Genomic DNA, 17,268 nt, shown 5'->3' with positions numbered 1-17,268 from the left:
CGTCTCCAGCCTGGGTCGGCTCGGGCCCTGGGGTGCCGGCCCTGGCTCCCCCGGCCCCCCCGGCTCGGCACCGCCAGCCCCGGCCCCCAGCTCGGCACCGCCGGCCCGGCTCCCCCGGCCCCTGGTCCGGCCCCGGCCCCCGGCTCGGCACCGCCGGGCCCGGGCCCGGCCCCCGGCTCGGCACCGCCGGCTCCGGCCCCCGGCTCGGCACCGCCGGCCCCGCCCCCGGCCCCGGCCCCCGGCTCGGCACCGCCGGCCCCGCCCCCGGCCCCGGCCCCCGGCTCGGCACCGCCGGCACCGCCCCCGGCCCCGGCCCCCGGCTCGGCACCGCCGGCCCCGCCCCCGGCCCCGGCCCCCGGCTCGGCACCGCCGGCCCCGCATGTCCCAATTTTCCCGGACATGTCCGGCTTTTTGGGATTTCCCCCCAGACGGGGATTTGAAGCCCAAAAAGCCGGACATGTCCGGGAAAATCCGGACGTATGGTAACCCTATGTTAAACACACACATGGTTCTTAGTACACTCCTGTAGATGTAATCTGAAGTAGGAAACAAACTGAGTTCACTTGCATCTGCTGGGAATTCAATTCTTGGGAAATTGCAGATGGCAGGGCTGCTGCTTCAATGTATCAGGGTTGGTTAGATTTAAATCAGAATCAGGACTCCATAATAGGTCCAGCACCAAAGTAGACCTGGGGAATGCATTCAATCAGTGCCTTTCCAGTGTCCCGTGATCCCCACACCTCCTGCAGCTGGCCTAACCAAATTCTGGGTTGTAGGGTTTGCAAGCAGTTTATGATTATAGGCTATTGCTCCAGGTGGACTTTCCACCATGCAAGGGTCCAGAGCCCATGTTATGCTGTTAGAACCCTTCCAGTAAATCAGGCTCATTTGCTTCTTGTTTCAGTAAACAAGAAGGTTCATCGACCCTTTTGGAAAATATTGATTGAACTGAACTTTGAGGTAATCCTGTCAGGGAAAAAAAAACTGATTTAGAATTAAAGTTCTATATGCAATTCAAACACAGCATATTATTACACACGTTATTAATTCCTCATCCAACAGCTATTAAACTTTTATAAACAATTTGCACACTAAATCTTTACATCCAAGTCATAAACAGAGACCATTAAATAGAAAGTGACCTATTTCCTACCACCCACTCAATGTTAATTCTAGCCCTGTAACAAAATACTTCCAGCAGCCTGAAAGTATAAAACAACCTTTCCTGCCATCAGTCATAGCTATGTACAAAACCCCTAACTTTTATACATGAGGGACAATCTTCATGCAAAAAAAAATCAAAAGATAGTTGTGGTAGTCAAAACTATTTGAACATCATAGAAACAGCAATCTTCTCTAACAGAGCAGAAATTAATTCCATGTAGTTATAATTAGACCAATGTCATATGTAAGAACCTATCCCAATACTAACTCTTATGCAAAAACTAAGTAATTAGTGTTATCACCAGGACCATCTGTGAAATTGCAGCCTCAGAGCGCATATCACTATATGCTTAATTGAATGAACATAATTCCACGTATATAACATTTATCTATTTTTAATGATTGCTTGCTATTTTTGTGGCTGCTGTTATGAGAAGACCCATTAGCTTCATAGTTGTTTTGAGATGCATCACTAGAAACTTTACCATTTGAATATCTTGTAAGTTTCTTTTTCCTTTAAACAGAGATTGATTCCAGTAGATTTTTGAAGAAGCATTCACATCACACAAATGCATTGTTGTCACTAATTAGCCATTATTTTGGTAATCTAAGTCAAGAGGCCAAGGAATGAGTGGCCAAGGTTTCAGAGATGGTCTCTCCTGGTCAGACTTGAGGCTCATTGGCAGGACAGCGTGAAGAAACTTGCTTCTGAGAATTAATAAGACTTCATTAGTTTTTATAGAAACACCTTTTGTTTACTAAAGATGTTAAATAACTGTCCAATAAGATAACTTCACAAAATGGATGCTTCCAAAAATCAATGGGGATTAACAGAGTGAGGGCACACATATCAACATCTACTTACAGTATATGCTGCCATGGTTTTTCAACATCTTTTTCAGGAGTAACATTTCAATACTATTACCAGACCACGTGAGAATGATGTTGCTGTAACAGTATCATTGTGATTTGCCTGTATTTTCAAGGTATCTAAAATACAGACAAGTACATACAACTCTTCTTCCTTGCATTAATTCCATCTATCACAAAATGCTCAATTCACTGCCGGAGTGCCTCCTTTTAGCTGCATCTGAGGAGCAGCTGCCAGACCGACACCCCTTCCTGCAATTGCACTCTGTTACTCTCTGTCTTGCTCTCTCAAGACAGAATTTTCCCCACTTCATGCTTGACCCTCCAGCCAGGTCACTGGAGTCCTCTCCTTCTGGAATATCAGTTTCTTTGGACCTACTGTCCCATGCAGTCTTTCCTCTTGCTGTCCCTTAACGGTGCCACTGCCCAACAGCTGGTAGGGGAACGCAGGCCTCTGCACTGGGTTCCAGCCTAGGGACCCTACAATGAGCAGTCATGGGGTGCACAGTTCTAAACCAGGGATACTTCCTATCTCAGGGTATGTCTCTCCCGCTGAGAGTGATTGCCGTTTTTCTCTCTGCATCCCCCTTCTTCTCTTAGCTACTAGGCTTTATACAGGCCCCTCCCATTCCTTTCCAGCTGAGCTTCCTCTTTAATTAACCCTCATTATGCCCTGGTTCCTCCTCAGGTGCAGCCTAGGCAGTTAATTGGTCCACCTAGCCATCTTAACCTCGTCAAGGCTTGTGTGGGGTAAACAAACCATCAAATTCCCCAAAATATAAATGTTCTGAAACAAAGCCTTTTCATTTAAAACAAAACAAAACATTTACCTCTGTGGGAATGGTCAAAATCAACACATTTTCTGAAATGCTTTGATTTTTATGAAAACAGCATTTTAAAAAAATGAAAAAAATGTGACAATCTTTAGCGAAAAACAATGTGGTTTTACTTTGTAAATGTTTCCTGTGTTGTTGTTTTTTTGATCCACATAGGCTTTCTCCCTCCCGCCACACACAGATTTTCTGTTTGTGATTGTTTCTTTAAGTCCAATAAAGTTAAACCCACAAAATTTTCCATGATTTTATATTGAAACTATGCAAAACTAAATTTTTTGTGATTTAATTACAAGGCCAGAAAATTGTGCATAGCCCCTTGAAAGGTTTCTGGAATGCTTGTAAAGTTTATGAACTTAAGCAAACTTTTTTTATGAACACAGTTTGACTTTGGTAGTGGCATTATCCAGTTTAACATACTTAATTAGAGTCTGTTAATTATCCATTTTCTATATATAAGTACTCAAAGTAGCATACTCAGGTATCCATTAGAAGGTGTTCATTATTTATAAGTATTCAAATATCTGTCTAACTCTTCAGTATATATATTATTTATATAAATATATTTGCAAGATCCCTCATATTAAGTGTTTTAAATAACTATTCAGAATTCTAATTGGAAAAAAAATGTTATCTACTTCATTAAAAAACACTACAAAGATACATTGTCACCAGTTTGCTAAAGGGTCTACAAATGTTTAAAGTGCTAATACTCACCTCACTAAGCATTGTAATAGAGGAAAGATAGAAGGATCAATGGTTAGAAGATAACTTGTGCTAAATATATGCTTGTGGTAAGTCACTGGAGTTACACTAGTGAATTTGATAGTTACTATGTGTAGGTATGTGTGCGGGTTTGCGTGGGTATGTGGGAAGCAGATATAAGTGCTCATATAAGACAGTGGACTAGCATTAAGATAATTTCACCATCATTACCTAGATCTCTGGAAATTTTCTTCGTTTGAACCATCACATTAAGGAGACCCTAGTTTTAAAATGTGGCTGAAGTTACATCCAAAAATCTGTATTTATGTAGCTAAATATCCATTTGGGGCATCTTAGTGCTAATTAAGGTGCCTAATCTTTAAGCAGTCACATTTGAACTGGCTAATCATTGTCTGTCTATATCAAATGAAGGACAGGAGACACTTGATATGCTTTTAATCTGGCTGCAACTTTATTATTAGATGTCTGGGATTACCCGGCAGATAAGTGTACCGTTCAGGTAACTCCATGATCATTTCAATATCTATCCAGGGGCTTCTGTCAGCTCTTCTTTTTTCCATTCAGGTCCCCCAACCAACCCATTGCTGGGACCTTACCATCAAGGGTGAAGGTGGGCTGTAAGGTTAGCTCCCTACCAGGCCAGTCATAGGAGCCCTGAAACTCACCCCCCCCCACACACACACACACACATACACTCTGCTTCTTTAACCAACATCTCCTTTTTAAGACTTTTTCCAAGCCATTTATTGGGTCACTGTATCCCTTCCCTATGGAGTACCTGCACTGGACATCCACCCCACACTTATGTAGTGAGCAGCTACATCATAGCCTAACTCCTTTCCCTATTCATCATAACAAAGCCCTCCCTGAACATGCTGTGCGGAAGGTGGAAACCCCTTAAACCCCCCCCCCCACCCCCCCGCAACTCCACCTTTGACAATCTGGTGGTGAGGGAAAAATTCCTTCCCAGCTGTCCTTAAAAAGGAGCAGCTAGTGCGATGCCCACAGCAGGTCCTGTCCAAACCTCATATTTTGCCACCTCCAAGGGGAGGGAGGGTGGGTGTTCCTCTGCCTGGTCCAAGGAAAAGGGGCTTCCAGGCTTGCCCTTATCAACTCCTCAGCCCTTGTGGTCCCCAGGGGATGAGTCAAAATCACCACGCAGCCCAACTCTACTTTTACAGAAGGCAATAAGCCTCTCTCTCACCCTACCCACAAAGCACTATTCCTTTTCCCCTGGCAAGCTGGACAATGCTGCCCCCATTCCCCCCTCCCCTTAAAGTTCAGGCTTTTAGACAGGAAGTAATTGGAGACTCTAGAGGCAACTATGGTTGACATCCTCAAAAACAAACCCTCAGACCAATGTACAAAAATGTATTCAGAGATCCCTCAGTTTTTTATGAAAAAGATATACAAAATGCTTCTTACCAGTGTCCAATGAGATGAGGCCAGTTCCCAAGAGCCATGACTCAGAGTGTTTGGGAGTCATGACGGAATTTAAATTTAACAGACCACCAGCTAGCAACTGGCAGCCTTAAAATAAACTGCTGCATAGCCGCAGTGGTGATTACTTGGTCATGTAATCAATTGGATAGTCTAGTTCTTGCAATTATACTGATATAGGAAGAATAGTTTATAGAGTATTTTTCCCACCATCTATTTGTTCTCTTCGGAACTGCTGTTTGGCCATTAAAGATAATGGAATAAGCAGCCCTGGAATGCAAACATATGTTCTGGTTTCAAGGAGTGTGTTTCCTACCTCTAGATGCAAACAAGCAAAGAATCTCTTGCAGGTTGGCTTGAACTAGGTAACTTACAGTTGAAACATCATAGTAAAAATAATCACTAAATGAATCATGAATTCTGACCTCAGTTTTATATCAGCGGATGTTTTACATAACGTATCAGAGAACATTTAGCATGTTTTGACTTGTGTAGTGTAAGACAAGCATGGACAGCTGCTAATTTTAGTGAATTCAACCCTGTAAAAATAGTTGACATGGAATGTTATTTGTGTATTTATAAGCTTTCCATTTAAAGATGTGGACAATGTGTCTCTTTGCTGTGGTGATTTAACAGTTACAAAAACACGGTATACTGACATAAAATTATTAGTCTGTACAAAATCCAAGTAAGGTTGCAGTGATAAAAGGCATCAGCTTTAGCATTTCCTTTCTTATGAAAATAAATTACCCAGTGAATTATGAAAACAGATCCAGTACTATTATTTTCATTGAAGAAGGCAGCTATGAAAGAGAAATAGCCTGCAACTTTGATTGTAGACATCAGCAGCCTCCTGTCATTGGGACATATTCTATTTCAATTTCAAAATACATTCATTTATATGCAATGCTTGACTACAGTGTCTTCAAGTTACACTTAAAGACATTATCATTTATCAACAAAGTGATGTTGGAAAGTAAAAAAAAAACGCTGAGCATTCAGTTGTTAGATTGTTGCATTTTTATTTCAAGCAGAAAAAATAAGGAGCTATTTAAAGAGAGACTATCTGCTTATGTATTCTCTTTCTATTCAGGTTCTGTAAGGAATGGGCTATTTTTAAACAACTTGGCTCCAGTTTGCAGACATGTTGCTATACCCTACTTCGATGGTCCCCCAGAGAGGAGAAAATATACCATTTTGCCTACCTGCCAGAAGTGCAGGCAGATTTTGGAATGCTCCGGGCTAGCCTATGATTTTCACACCTGGTTCAGGAATGGCTAGAGTGGTGAGGAAATAGTGAATAATGTGGAGGTGACTAGCAGAATAGATGTCTACCCCACTTGCCGATACAGTGGCAGAATCTCCGCACCCAATTCTTTTGTTGAGTCTAAGTAGGCTTTGGGCCTGGTTGGAAGAGTGCTCAGTTTAGATGACTATTTGAATTGCTTAGCCATATTGGTCTTTGTTGAATTGCACAGGTTAATTCTGGACACCATATTTGGGCCAGGGAAGGAATATTGCAGCAGATTGGCTCGGCCTCAGGAATGTGGGAAGGTTTTGATTTCCACTCTGCACTGGCCCCTCAAGAACTTTGGTAAGCAATGCCTAATTTTGTTGCAAATATATTCTCTGAGTTCCCAGTGGTGTAAACACAATTGTCGTAGCCCTGCATCCCAATTTTGAGTTAATGTTGGGAGAATGAGGGATGTGCTAATATTGCTGTAATCATGGTGGAAATGGTCCTTAGTGGTGGGTCCTGTTATGAAGCTTCCCTTCTCTCACATGCAGGCAGTGCCTGACTGTGCTTTCAGGGAAATGTGAGGGAAGAGAACTTTATTGTTCCCTTTGATAATAGGACTAATGAAATGTGCAGAGACATGCAGAGTCCAATTTTTTTTATATATATATTCCAAAAAATTATTTTAAACATTCATTATATTAATGCTTGCCCACATCTGTAAAGTGCTTTAAGCTCCTCAGGATCAGTTCAAAATATTCATACTACACATATTTAATGAAATTAGGTCCAGCATCTACAAAAAAGATTTCCTGGATCAATTGCATAAATAATGAAAATCTTAGACCTGTGTGAAGGAAAGCGGAACATGCCATTGCTAAAGCCAAAACACAAGGCAACATTGGAAGGCATAGACAAGGATCACTGTATTCAGTAGATCCAGTGTCTATTCTTAGATTATAATCTCTTTGGGGCTGGGACTATATATTTTTTTGTTCTGTGTTTGTACAGTGCCTGGCACAATGCGATCTTAGTTCATGACAAGGGGTCCTAGTTGCTATGGTGATACATATAAATAATAAAAAGTTCTAACTGAACTCTAAGTCTTGCACTACAACAAGACTTTATTTTAGACAACCTGCTCAGCCTTATTAGGGCCATGATCCTCAGTTGTTATAAACCAGAGAAGCTCTGTTTACTTCTGTGGAGCTTTGTTGATTTTAACTCGCTGAGGATCTGGCCCATAAGTTCTGTATCACATTGAGTAGTCATATACAACAAGCTCTTAGATTTGAACATCAAAACCACCAAATAAATGGAACAAACATGGAAAATTGTCAAGGGCCTACAAAGAATGGTAAAACATATGAAATAATCTGCATAAACCATTGCAATTGGTGAAGTAACAGTTGAAATTTTTTCACAAAATACCCTAGTTGGCCCAGATAAATTGGAATTAAAGAGGCCCAATGAATGCCAGACATGCATAAAGCAAGGTAAGGACTGCATTGGTGGCATCAGAAGCAGAAGGTGGTGGTGCTTTGAAAATAGACTATACCAAATATACACAGAAATTGTACAATAAAAAAAGTTCATAGTATCTAAAAATTGATAATAGGGCTTGCATTTGAAATAACTACGGCATTTGTCCCTGCTGGTATATATTCTAGTTATCATAATTCCCCCATTCAAATAATCAGAGTACTTAAATCACTATATAAATCAACTATATATAAACTTCATCTTAAAAAGAGGGCAGGGATAATTTATGTACAAGGTACAGAGATACTAGAACAATAGGCAGCCATAATAAATCCTTCTAGAGAAAGACAGTGGTATGTTTGATGATAAATCATTAATATAATTGGATATGACCTGTATTTTTTTTTTTTAATAAATCACTTGAATTCCAGGATGAATGGAGAATGAATAGAAAGAAACAGTATGCTGACTATAGCTATACTATTGCTGTGCCTTCTTGCTTAAACTTCCAATAATCAGAAGCACAGTGGTTCAGGACTATAGAATACATGAAAGCCTGGCTACACTATCAATATGTAGGGTTTTCATATCACAGAGGATGTGTATGTTCACTTTGTGTAAGCTCCCATGACAATATGTTCTGTGTGCCTACACATTTTCAGGGGAGCCAAGTGTGATAACATTTGAGCAATCTATAGCCCCACAGATGGTAAAAATTAGACAGAGAGTAGTTAGGGTTACCATTCGTCCGGATTCCCCCGGACATGTCCGGCTTTTTGAGCTAAAAATAGCGCCCTGGGGGAATTTGTAAATGTCCGAACTTCCCCCTTCCCCCCCTCTCCCCCCCCCCCCCGCATGCAGAGCGCGCGCGGCTAACAGGGCAGCCGGCCGGATGGTGCCACTTACATGGGGCTCCGACAGTCAGAGAGATCCCCTCCTCGCCCCTGCAGCAGACCTCCCTCCATCCCTGCATTTGCAGATTGCCTCCGGCAGTCTGGAGCTCCTCCCCCACTGCTGCCCAGCGTGCCGGGATGAGTGGCTCAGGCAGTTCCTGAGCAAGTTCACAGAGACATTAGGCGAAGAAAGGCCAACAACAAGGGGGCCAGGGGGTCGGAGAAGGGGCAGGGAGGTTCTGGAGAGGGCAATCAAGAGACGGGGGGTGGGGGTGGGAGTTTGGGGGGGGCTTTCTGGGGGTGGGGGTGTGGATAAGGTTTTGGGCAGTCAGGGTACAGGTAGGGGGTAGGGTCCTGGGGGGCATTTGGGGGGGTCTTAGGAGGGGGCAGTTAGGGGACAAGGAACAGGGAGGCTTAGGTAGGGGGTGGGGTTCTGGAGGACAGTTAGGAGCAGGGGTTCCAGGAGGAGGCAGTCAGGGGACAAGGAGCGGGGGAGAGGGTTGGGAGTTTGGGGGGGGGGGCTGTCAGGGGGTGGAGAGTGGTTGGATGGGGCGTGGGAGTCCTGGGGGGCATTTGGGGGGGGTCTTAGGAGGGGGCAGTCAGGGGACAAGAGGCAGGGAGGCTTAGGTAGGGGGTGGAGTCCTGGGGGGCAGTTAGGGGCAGGGGTCCCAGGAGGGGGCAGTCAGGGGACAAGGAGCGGGGGGAGGGTTGGAGGTTCTGAGGGGGGAAAGTGGGAGGGGCAGAGGTAGGGCTAGGGCAGGATGGGGCAGGGCCAGGGCAGGACGGGGGCGGGGCTCCTCCCGTCCTCTTTTTTGCTTGCTGAAATATGGTAACCCTAATAGTAGTAAACAACTTAGAATTTATTTTCCCATAGAAAAGGAAGCAGAGAGAAGTCCTTTCTAAGGTATTTTTCCATGTAGAGTCTCAGTGTCAGTTTTCTGCTCATGGGGCAATTTTGCTGTTTAAATTTTAGTCTTCATACACTAGAACTTTGAAAATGTGCACTAGTATGTGGGAGAAATATTAGAAATTTCCAGATTTTGGTGTTTATACAAGTATATAATTGTGATATTGTATGATAACAAATGTATAATGAAAAATAAACTTGAGCTGTGCAGTAGAATATAAACTAAGAGCACAGTTCTATAGATACTTTTCTGTGGTTTTCTCTCAACTGGGGAGTGCCATGTTTGGTGCACTGTAAATGCCATTATTTATTAACAGTTTGGGGATTTGCATCTTTCCAAACTGCACACTAGTGCAGGTCTACTGTAATGTAATCTAGGCCTAGTTTAAGGCCCCAATCTTGAGTGGTGCTAAATGCCTTCAACTCATATTGACTACAGTGGAAATTGAAAGTCTGAGAATCTGTCGGGATTAAGTCCGAACATATCATCTCTGAACTGGTCCATTATTTTGTCCCTGAGAGTGTGACAGAATGAGAGTGCATGATGGCTACAGAGAACAGCAGGAAAATTAACATCTCTTCTGAAATTGCAAGGATTTTTAGAAAAGATACAGGAGTTAATTCTATATTATTTTGGGCCTTCAGAAGAAACTGTAGTTAACCTCTCCATGGCTAAGCCTATGTTCCTAGAACTCATTCTGTCTAGGGGTATCCAGTTTAATGAGCATCAAGGCACAATATAAGACATACACATCAGGTCAAGGATTGAAAGGTTTTTCAATGCAGTTTTCTGTCATGGAGCAAGGTACTTTTCCTTTATAGTGAAAGGCTGTTATTTTATTATTGATAGTTTTTCAAAATCTTCGGGAGCCAGGTACTTGGCTATAAGTGGTAATGTAAAGTTCTAAATAAAACTATACAGGATTAGGAACAGGGGCTTGGGAAAGGAATTATGATGATCTTTTAACTAGTTGGTTTAAAGCTAGTTCAGGGATATGATCTTTAGCCAACATATGTATCTCTCCACACATGCTCTGAACTTTTGCCTATTTCTGGCCCTGAACAAATCTTAGTCCCTTCTGAAGGATCTAAAATGGAGGCCAAACTTATGATATAATGAACTCATCAAGGGACTGAGAGACAAACTCCTAATTTTTAATCTTGCCTCTGCTACTGATGTGCCAGGACTAGAAGTGATGGGAAATGTTTCAATGAAACTGCCCCCTCTTCTAAAAAATAATGCTGATTTATTGAAAGCAAAGCTGTTCATGAAACAATGTTTAGTTCAACAAAATACCTGACTAGACAAGCATTTGCAAAAAGAGTTTCAAGATTGTTTAGACATCCCATTTCAACATTGTCAAACCACAAAGTTTCAGTTTTTCTAGTCAAAACACCTTTTAATTTTGAAAATGTACGAAATTTACACTAAAATGTGGATTTTTGGTTTGTGAAAATTTTCAAGATTTTGACTTTTGTCCTGATTTAGGTTCTTTTTTTAAATGTTGAATTCTCATCTGGCATGGCAAAACTAATTGCCCCCCAGACCTAGCCAGGATCTTAACTTCTCATCTAAACAATGTAATCTCATAGAAGTCTATGGATTAAAACCATTATATCCAAGGGCAGAGTTTAGCCTGGTCTCTCGTTTTCCCCTATCTATAAAGTTGAAACAGTGCTTCTTATATATTCTGCTGGAATGGCTGAACTTAGCTAAAGCCCTAACTTGATTTTTTTTAAAGAGTTATATGAGTTCAAATTTTATTTTATATTTTCCCATTCTTGATTAGCATGTTCCTCATTAATTTCAGGGTGCAGCTGGCAGGGCCGGCTCCAGCTTTTTTGCCGCCCCAAGCGGTGAAGGGAAAAAAAAAAAGCCGTGATCGGCAGCACTTCAGCGGCTGCTTCATTCTTCGGCGGCAATTCGGCGGCCGGTCCTTCCCTCCGAGAGGGACTGAGAGATGCACCGCCGAACTGCCGCCGAAGACCCGGACGTGCTACCCCCTTCCATGGGCCACCCCAAGCACCAGCTTGCTGCGCTGGTGCCTGAAGCCAGCTCTGCCAGCTGGACAATAGGAGAGGAATGTATCTGGAAATTTTGCCCATAACTAAAAGCAAGAATGGAGGCTTTTCCAAAGTCAGTAGGCTTCTTTCCATTGACTTCAATGGGTTTTGGATCTGATGGGGCAGCTCATGCTAATAGTTTTTAGCCAGTTCGGGCTGACTCCAGAGGTTCATATAAGAAAACATTCTACTTCCCTTTGTATCTAGGAGGCTTTTCTGAGTGATTTTCTTTATTTATGCCAGTTTATTTGTATAACTTCCTGTCTGGTAAACAAATAGTACAAAAGTGGTGCATTGCTGAGTGAGTATGCAAAGTGGGCAAATAGAGAGTGTTTGTGGCAGCAGGCCAAGGTTAGTTCTCAGCCAGCTGATCTACTCAGGAAATGTACTAGAACAGATAATGGTCACAATGGGTTTCTTGTAGCGATGATTTATTGTCCATTGAAAAGTATTTTTGAATGGAACATTATGCTTGCTGTAAGAATTAGTGTCCTTGATTTCTTTTTTCTTCTTTCGGTGTTTATAATGTAAGAACTTGCTGGAATTATCTGCCTGGCTGTGTGTTTCAGACATGTCTCATCTGCTAGAATGTGCTACGTTTTCTGGTTGCAGACTGTGATTTTGTAATTTAATATAATATATTTTGTCAAATGCATTGTTTATCCAGGTTGCAGATCCCAAATTGGGATGGGGGGAGGGATGATACATTTAAACTAAATCTCTGCATTCCTAATATATCCATTCTGAACACATAGTTATATATGATAGTTTTCCCTAGTGTCCCAGATTCCCACAAATCAGCAATGTAGATTTTTGTTGTAGGTCAAGTAGAATGATAAGATCCTTGACATACCTATCTGGTCAAGTCTTTGAAAAGTTTCCTTTTAGTTATTACCAGAGAATGCAGTTTTCTGTCATGGAGCAGAATTTTTTTCCTTTATATTGAAAAGCTGTTCTTTTATTAATAGTTTTTCAAAATCTGAGGGTGCCAGATACTTGGCTATATTTGGTAATGTAAAATTCTAAATAAAACTATACAGGATTAGCAACGGGGGCTCGGGAAAGGAATTATTATGATCCCTTAGCTAGGTGGGATGAAAGTTAGTTCAGGTATAAGATCTTTATCCAATATATGTATCTTTCTACACATGCTCTGAACTTTTGCCAATGTCTAGCCCTGAACCAGTCTTAGTCCTTTTTGAAGAATTTAAATAGATGCCAAATGTGTGGTATAAGAAACTCATCAAGGGACTGGGTTTCCCTTGGTTTCTTGGTTCCATTAAAGCTTTGGGTTATCAAGGTTCTGTAACCTCTGATGCTGAAAAAGCAAAAACAGGATTTTCACATTTTAGTAAGAAATGTGAAATCCATCCAGCCATCAGAAATCTTCTGTTTTCTTTGTGTTGGACTCCGTCCTTGAAAATTAGCTGTTAGCCTTACTTCCCAGACTAGTCGTAATAGTGTGCATATAGTTAAAAGTTGTCTAGGTCTTGTCTCAGTCCAGTTTCTGGTGTCCACATGACAAAATACATCAAGATAACTGGCAGTAATTGGCATTCTATTGGACAATCTCAGCAGACAGGGCAAGGACAGCATGGGGATGGAAACTGAACTTGTCTATCCTTTCTCTGCTAAAGGTAATTCTGCCAGATCAGGGTTAAGGCAAATTGGCAGGGTAGTGCAGGGAAATTCGTTCAGACTGAACTGGACCTGTTGGGTGGATTTTTTTTTAAAGGGACATCTGTCTCTAGCTGTCACTCAGATACCCTTCAAAGACATTCTGAAACCCAGTTTTCCATAAAGTAACTTGAAAAGAATACAGAGAAGAACCTGGTGCATCCAGAAGCATGCACCTTGCCAGCCATTTTAATTTGTTCCCAGAGCTTATATGTCAGCAGGAATATCCTGGAACTATTATATAACATGCTCACCTCTTCCCCTTTATTTTTTCAAAGAACAACAAAGCTTTTTGAAAAGTCCATGCATGTAAGGAAGAGAATGAGTTATTGGTCATGAGAAACAGCCACAGTGATTCTACCTACATTTCTTGTTCTGCATTGTGGCAGGGTAATTCAGACTCAGCTGTCAGAAAGATGCTAACTGCATCCACACTTCCCCTTACTGTATGTCAAGGCTGATTCCCCCCTCTGGCACTTTGAGTGCAGAAGGTGGGGGCCTGCAAGGATTCTAAAAATTAATACTTGCCACTCCAGGCTTGTATTAAATGCCCAAGGTTACAGTTTTTCTCTGATCTTGGATTGGTAGATGCTGCCACCACCCAAGTGCAGAACTCCTTTGAGAACCCCGGAAGACACACTTGGGAATTCTTTCCTGTGGGGTACGCTCAAGCCCTTTCACCTCTGCTGTGGGGAAGAGCTGAGAAAGCAGGGGGGGGGAATCAGCTGTTGCCACCAGCTAATAAAACAACATGCACAGACCTCTTAAGACACAAAAATCCAATTCTGTTCTTAAGGTAAATTTTATTAATTAAAAAAGAAAAAGAAAAAAAAACATCTGGAAACTTAGGCTTTTGCTAGATTTATTAAAAAAAAACGACAAGGATTAAGCATTAAGGATAGTTTTTTTGACATCCAGCTTAAAGGTTACAAGCAAAACAAAAGCATGTGGGGTTAGCACAGAGGAATCCACAAGCCATAAAGAAATAAACCTAATTGTGTCTTCCCAGACATTTCCTGATCTACTTACATATCTGGGGTTTTAAATGAGTAGTTTCTAGATATACTGATGATTTTTCAAACCTGGCCCAAAGCTTCTTACAGCATAACTGCAGCCCTGTCTGCCTCTCCCTGGAGAACAACAGACAGACAGACAAAAGGGGAGCCTTATTTCAATTTTAAAAAGTTCTAGCCTTCCCCTTGGCTCTTTTGGCCCGGTGCCCACTCACTTCCTTTTACCTATGCATCACAGTGAGACATTTTAACCCTTTACAGGTAGAGCAATTAGAGAACAGCTACTAAGAGGGATTTTATAGCTATTGGCTGGCTCAGTGTCCATAAAAGGGAGCTTCCCCCCTCCCCTTTATTTATCACATTATATATTGGCTTTCTTCTCATCAGGCTTAGCAACAGTGATGGTTGCTGTACCATATGGTGGTCCCGATTCTCAGCTCCAACACAGGTTGAGTTGTCATTTGCATTGGCACAAAATGGGTATAAATGCTACCAAATCAGAATCACTACCATTCACACTGTGTTTTTTTAAACCTTCATAGTCACTGATATAAATGGCTATGCAAGATGCAAAGCAATAGAGAAGCAGATTCTAGGGTTTTATTTCTGTTCTCAATGAAATCAATGAGCATTTTGACATCATGTTCGGTGGCAGCAGAATCAGGCCCAACACACTGATTAGACGTAATGGAATAATCATAACCAGCCGGAATTGGTAAGTCAGTATTTTTGATATTATTGGAGCACTTGAAGCCCCCAGTTGGTTGATTTTTCCACTGCAAAACCAGGGAACAAAACATCTACTTCCCATACCTCCATTTCTCTCTGTCGCAAATCCCTTTGGAGTTATGCACTCATGAGCTCATTCTCCCGCTTTGATTAATCTGTATTCAGCATCCACAGCAACTGGAAAGTGATGATCCTCCAGTCACATGATTATGCTCAGGTTTTTCTTTCTTTGCTTCACATAGCTGGCTAGAGACCCCACTCACACCATACATTTTTTTGTATGATACAGAGTCAGTATTAATTCACATTTTAATTACATGCATTTCCCAAATCCAAGCATGCATTAATTAAATGAGCTAATGATAAAAGATATTTTTGAGGCTACAGTCGGAGCACTAACAGGGCTGACACGGGAGCAGAAGTGACCCAGGACAGCATTTCTGCAAGTGCAATAGAGTACTCTGTAGCTTTTGTGGTGCTATTGCAGGCAACCTATGGCACGCGTGCCGAAGGCGGCACGCGAGCTGATTTTCAGTGGCACTCACACTGCCCGGGTCCTGGCCACCGGTCCGGGGGGCTCTGCATTTTAATTTAATTTTAAATGAAATTTCTTAAACATTTTAAAAACCTTATTTACTTTACATACAACAATAGTTTAGTTATATATTATAGACTGATAGAATGAGACCTTCTAAAAACATTAACATGTATTACTGGCACGCAAAACCTTAAATTAGAGTGAATAAATGAAGACTCGGCACACCACTTCTGAAAGGTTTCCGACCCCTGTGCTATTGCAAAGATTTTTGTCAGGATTGATTTTAAAAAGGTACTGTCAGATTTTCTTCCAGATACATTTGGATGCAACTTTTCCTATAGACATACTGAGGGAAACAAAATACACACCTTTTCAGAGATATATGCAATAGTATTTAAAGGTGGGTCAGTGTGGGGTGTACATACATGTAAGCAGATATATATTGCAGATCTGGTCAACGTTTTCCAAATTTCAAGTTTAACTATTTTTTATTGCATGATCTACTTTGCAATTATTTTGGGGGGAGTAGAGGGTATTTCCAGTTCACTATACAGCTGGTTTGAAGTGTTTCAATAATTGAAAGATGTTGATGTTTTTCAAAATTGAAAAAAAAATCAGTAAAAGGGGTTTTGTTTTTTAATTCTCACAATTTTTTTTCCAGCCTCCTTTAATATAGAGACATCTGCAAAGATTGTATTGGACATTCTGCAAATAAGGACTTGTTACTGTGTTTGGAGATATGTCTGCAAGTGCCAAGTTCTGTTCTTAGTTATACAGGTTTTAACCAAAACCAGGTTCTCTTCAGTAACACGCACCAAAATCTCAGAATGATTAAAAATAAGTAAATACAAATTAATACCCTGATCTCCAGGAGTACTGTTTATTTTAGTTTGTTAGCATAATAAATCAACAAAAGGTGGTGCCTGCCTCAGACCTCTATCTACAATCCCAGACCCACTATATCTTTATAATCTTGAAGAGCAGTGATTATAATAAGAGAAACACAATTAGTCCAACTCAAGGAGAGTCACCCTTCTAGTTATCCAGGCTAGGGAATTTACTTGTGGGATACCTTGGTGGCATCTCAGCTCCCTAGCCAGGCTCAGGCGAGGTTAGCACATTACAGAGTTTCTAATTTGAAGGCAAACAGTGCCAGCTTGTTTAACCCTACTATTCCCGGATTAATCTCTATGGTACACACGGGGGTGTAATGGGGTTAATGCTCAAGGACCAGCTTTGTATGTGGCACTGCCTGTCCAGAATTGTTTCTGCACTAAATCCTGAAGGGCTAGTGTACCACATCACAAATACTATATCTCCTTCAGTCCATTCATTATGGTTTTGTAATAGACAGCAGAATTTTACCTCAGGTGCTGGTACTCTAAAAGCAGCATAGTTTTTGTTTGGTTGTTTTTTGGACAAAAGTATATAGTTCTAGTTAATGTGCTACTATCTGAAAATTGCATATGGAATCCATTTTAGGAGCATAGTATAATCCTTACTTTAGGAAGAATTCTTTTACTTCTTGCTGTTCAGCCAAGATGTATTTCCAGAGTGAGTTGACTGGCAACATGTCATGTGCTAATCCACAGTTCCTGGTATGAATATTTGCATACTGGAACATTGTGTTAATTTGAGACATTCAACAGAGGAGTTTGGTTCTATGAACAAAATATAGCCAGGTTGTGGCAGGTA

The 17,268-nt window shown here is 41.5% G+C and overlaps 1 protein-coding gene across 6 annotated transcripts in view; it reads left to right on the top strand.

Moving 5' to 3' along the window:
• Nucleotides 1-17,268, top strand: part of CDH18 (cadherin 18) — an 896,035-nt gene that overhangs the window by 109,953 nt on the left and 768,814 nt on the right. Inside the window, exon 2 of one of the 6 annotated variants that reach the window (XM_065584265.1) lies at nt 6,512-6,627. The exons of the other annotated variants lie outside the window; for them this stretch is intronic. The gene's annotated coding sequence lies outside the window, so the exon portion shown is untranslated. The remainder of the gene's footprint in view (nt 1-6,511; nt 6,628-17,268) is intronic. 6 annotated transcript variants of the gene reach the window in all.

The sequence above is a fragment of the Chrysemys picta genome, chromosome 2 (genome assembly GCF_011386835.1).
Source record: "Chrysemys picta bellii isolate R12L10 chromosome 2, ASM1138683v2, whole genome shotgun sequence".
In the NCBI taxonomy this organism is placed as follows: domain Eukaryota; kingdom Metazoa; phylum Chordata; order Testudines; family Emydidae; genus Chrysemys; species Chrysemys picta.
The sequence above is the reverse complement of the archived record's forward strand: the minus strand, read 5'-3'. Positions and strand labels throughout refer to the sequence as shown.